The sequence below is a fragment of the Nanorana parkeri genome, unplaced genomic scaffold (genome assembly GCF_000935625.1).
Source record: "Nanorana parkeri isolate BGI_ZX_2015 unplaced genomic scaffold, ASM93562v1 scaffold512, whole genome shotgun sequence".
Classification (NCBI taxonomy): Eukaryota; Metazoa; Chordata; class Amphibia; order Anura; family Dicroglossidae; genus Nanorana; species Nanorana parkeri.
Window position 1 is genome coordinate 842 of NW_017306780.1, and position 4,658 is coordinate 5,499.

General features: G+C 43.1%; 1 non-coding gene across 1 annotated transcript; it reads left to right on the forward strand.

Moving 5' to 3' along the window:
- The first annotated feature begins 1,766 nt into the window (after positions 1-1,766).
- On the forward strand, positions 1,767-1,838 carry TRNAA-UGC. The gene has a single exon. It is a non-coding gene; the product is annotated as a tRNA-Ala (tRNA).
- Positions 1,839-4,658: the final 2,820 nt, after the last annotated feature.

Below are 4,658 nucleotides of genomic sequence, written 5' to 3' on the forward strand. Positions count from 1 at the left end.
TTTCAGGTTACTTCCCCACAGAGGAACAGTTCACAGCAATGTTCAGTGCAGTTTAGCACTCCAGACTGACTTTCCACACACTTGTGTTATTCCAGCTACTCCTCTTCTCCTGTATCTTGCAAGAATTAAGACAAAAAGCCAAAAAAAGTAAAAAAACTAACATTGTTAGCTACTGTCAATTTTTTGTTTTCTGCCAGCAGGTTGGGAAGGCACAGGGCTCCACCACAATCTGCCTGCAAATGATGAACCTTTTAAGAGGGTGGTGATGGATATCATTGGGCCACTAACCATCCCCAGTAGTACAGGCAAATAGGTGGATTATACCACCTGGTCAGCCCAGAGGCGGTGGCACTATCCTTCCTCAGGACGCACAAGGTAATTGACACCCTACTGAGAGACTTTACAAGAGTAGGGTTCCCTTCAGAGCTTCCTAGTTATCAAGGTCTGCAGTTTGTGTCCATCAGTAAATAAAGTTGACACATATTGTCAGTAGAGGTGCACCAAAAGGGAAATTTCAGACCAAAACCAAAAATAAAACACACAGCAGTGCCCAGCGAGGAGGATAGAAACTCTGGATGCATCACAATCTCAGCTGAAAAATTATACTTTGGGCATTTCTCTATTTTTGGCCGATATGCTTCGGAGGTCGAAATTTCGGTGCATCCCTAATTGTCGGTAATCTGTACCACCCACAAATGAGCAGCCTGTTTGACCGTTTTAATGGGATGCTGAAACAGATGCTGAGGTTGTTTGTAAAGTTGCATGGAATGGCCCAGGAATTATATTTGCCTCACCTGCTGTATGTCTACAGAGAGGTGACCGAGGAGTTTGCATACCTTGTGCCATTTGAACTATAAAGAAGATGAGTGAGAGGACCCTTAGACTTAAACAAAGCCAAGAAAGTTAGATGAAATGCAGATGTCATAAAATAGGGTTTGAGCAACTACACATTCTGTGTTTGCTTTTTAACTACCAGAGCTAAACTCTATTCGTATTCCACAATTTTAACTGTGAAAGAGTCACCTGTATAAAATGTGGTTACACTGATGTTTGGCCGGCTCGATGCTGATTGGCCATGGTTTTAATAGCCAGAGACTCTGATACATCAGATTGGACTTTCTCTGCAAGCAAGTTGGACGGAACCAAAGATCATGCAATCTTTGCTATATACTTTACACTTTTAATCCCTTTTATTTAACTGTTGCTTATTGTCTGTTTTGTAATTTTTTTTGTTATTTTCTTTCAGAAAAAACAATATTTGCAAATCTTTAAGCTGACTATAATTGTCACAGACTCAATCTAGATTGGGTTTTTTTTAACATAAGTTATACAGCAACTATTGTGCTGCTAACATACTTGTGTACTCTCAGGATGTCTCTGATCAGAAGAATCAGGATTTTGACAATGTTGTCAATTGATGGAATGTAGTCTGCAAGATGGAGTAGGTGAGGTTCAGAATGTGTGGCTGCTGGTGTAAGGATGTTCTCTCTATCATCAGGCCATTCATTATACTCAAAGAATATAGGAAGGGGAATTCGCTCAATCCTTTCTATGGATGCTGTAATGGATTTAGATGTATACGTTATACTTCCTTCAATTGAGAGCAGGAGCGCATGGCACAAAATGTTGACCTGCATGCTTCTTGCCGTCTGAGGGCATTTGTCATTTGCATATGACATCCAATTGTGAAGTATTTTTGAGGGATTGTATAGAGAAGTATTCACTACATCCCCGTAGCTACATCCCCGCAGCTACATCCCCGCTACGGGGATGTAGCTCAGTGGTAGAGCGCACGCTTTGCATGTGTGAGGCCCCGGGTTCAATCCCCGGCATCTCCATATCTCTCTCTCTGAGAACAGTCTGATTATATTGAAACTGTTGCCCTACATCGCCTTGACTGAGCAGGCGCAAGAAAATGGGTCTTGATGGTGAACGTGATGAATGTAGGTGAAATCCCACGGCCCCATGTTCTACTCTTCTGGCAATTCCCACAAAGGATTGTAAATTTAGCACATCCCTGGTCAACTCCTTCTTTAGTCTGTGGAGGATTTCTGCAGTGAGAGCAAGCACACGCGCGCGCGCAGCAGCGTGGGGACGAGAGGCGCCGAGAAGACGGGAGAGAGGACGGCAGAGGCGGCAGGACTGAGGGTCGGGACCGGGACCAGGGGTCGGCGGGAACAGAGGCCGGAGGACAGCGGGGCAAGCCGGAGGACCAGCCGGGCCAAGCCGGGACAAGACCGAGGACCAGACGGGCCAGACGGAGAAATGAATAGCACTGCACTGTACTTGTTACCATGTTGCAAAAGTGTAATTCAGCCCTAACAGTTTTGTGGAGCGGTGTAAAAGTTGTATCAGGATCAAAGATGTAAACAGTCCCCGTTCACAGTTAGGTGTTTTGTTGCTCAAAGGTAAGTGCGGCAAAGCACTCAAGACATGGAATTGCATTAATTTATATGGCCCATGTTCACATCTGAGCATTCTAAGATTCCATGCAGTGGTGTAAAAGCTGCATCAGAAATAGAGAAATGTAAATGGAGCCGGTCTATAAATTACCCACACATTTTTCCTCACTGGACAATAAAATGTAACCTTTAATTTTATAAAACACTTCTTTCCAGAAATCTTATTTTCTTCTTCCTTTAAATATAATTGTACAGCCAGTGGAGTGTTAAATGGTTGTCTCCTTTAGGGCTGCCTTATGTCTCTTTGTTCCATCAGTACCTCTTTTAATTTTTCCTCTCTTCCTTGTAATTCAATCATCTTTATAGTTAGAAAGATTATCTTTCCTAAACTCAGCTCTTATATCCTCTTTCCTTAATAGGGACATTTCTCTCTCACCATTCTATTGACGGATTATCTCTATATAGGTATAGTGCCTTCCTGATTGAGACATATCTGCCCTTCTTTAAATCATACTTTCATAATCCCATCAACCAAAAGATAAAGTTCCCAAACCAAAAATTGTGTACAAACACCTTACACCAACACTTTATGGTTCACCAAAAAACATGGCTTCTTCAGGGGAACTTATATACAGGGCTCACACCCATGGGTGTAACTACAATTCATGGGGCCCATAGCAAAATGTTCATGGAGCCACCCAGCGACATCTCTGTGTGGCATCTGGAAGTGTAATATGGACAATAGTGTAATTTATTTTAAAGTTTATGCCCAGCCAAATTCTTTTTTCCTTAGTTTGGGATGAGTAGGGGGGGGCTTCTCAAAGAACAAGCAAAGACAAAAATATATTTTTGTCTCTTTTTGGCCTCTTTTGGGCAGTACAGTGACTCCATGGTTGGCACTTTTGCCTTGCAACACTAAGGTTCCAGAGTTTGTCAACTCACTATTTGAATAGAGTTTGCATGTTCACTCTGTCTTTACATTGGTTTCCTCCCACACTCCAAAGACATGCTGGTAAATGGATTGTTTCTTGTCTAAAATTGGCCCTAATATGTGTATGCATGTGAGATAGGGACTTTAAACTGTAAACTCCCAGAGGGCAGGGAATGATGTAAATGTGCAGTGTGTAAATTGCTCCGAAAAGTGACGGTGCTTTATAAATACCTATATTAATAATAGTACAGGGGACTACTGTACTATTATTAATACAGGTATTTATAAAGCACCGTCAGTTTACAGAGCAATTTACATACTGTCAAATTTTTAATGCTTTGTGTGTTCTTGTTGCAGATTTTCCTTTACTGCGTTTTAGGTAAAAAGTTTTTAACAGAACAGGAAGTAAGGGGAGATTTTACTAATGGAGCCTGGGGTGAGAGTCCAAAACTAGAAAAATACATTTTTGGCTTGATGTACATTTTAAACTTAACTCCGGGAATTAAAAAAAAAAATACACTTGCAGAGGGCTCTTCCTGCACTTCAAGTGTAAAATGATCATTAACTCTAGGGGGTAGAGGAAGAGGCTGTATCAGTGGCGTAACAACCGGGGGTGCAGCAGGGGCGCGGGCCCCGGGCGAAAAGTGAAGGGGGGGCGCCGGCCGAAAATGGCACTTTCGGCTAAATGCCGAAAGTGACATTTTCCTGCCGTTTTGCCGGCGCGGCCGTGATTCCTTTCATCCCCGCTGGGACACAGAGCAGTGCCCAGCAGGGATGAAAGGAATCAGAGAGAAAATGACAGCCGGCCGAGCGCTGCGGGACGAGCGCTGTGAGCGGCCGGTGTCTTTCCTCCCACACCGCTCGGCCGCCTATCACAGTGCAGCAGAGCGGTGTGGGGGCGGAGACAGCCAGCGCTGTCACAGGAGGCTGGGCTCTCCTCTTGCAGCCTCCTATGACAGTGTGTGTCAGAGAGGAGAACGGGTACAAGCACTCAGCGATCAGTGATCGCTGAGTGTTTGTACATAATTGAGGACCTGGTATGTATACTATATCCTCAATTATGAATGAATGGGAGTGATCTACATCTCCTCCTGTTCATTCATAATTGTAGTTATAGTAAACATACCATGTTATCAATGAACAGGAACACTCATAAAGGATTCCTGTTCATTGATAACAGGGGACACAGAAAAAGAGATTGAGGACTCTGTGTCCTCAATCTCTTTTTCTATTTTTAAAGGGAAATATCAGGGGTCTGTTTAGACCCCCAATATTTCCCCGAAGCCCCTAAAAGTAAAGTAAAAAATAAAAATATTTAATAAAAA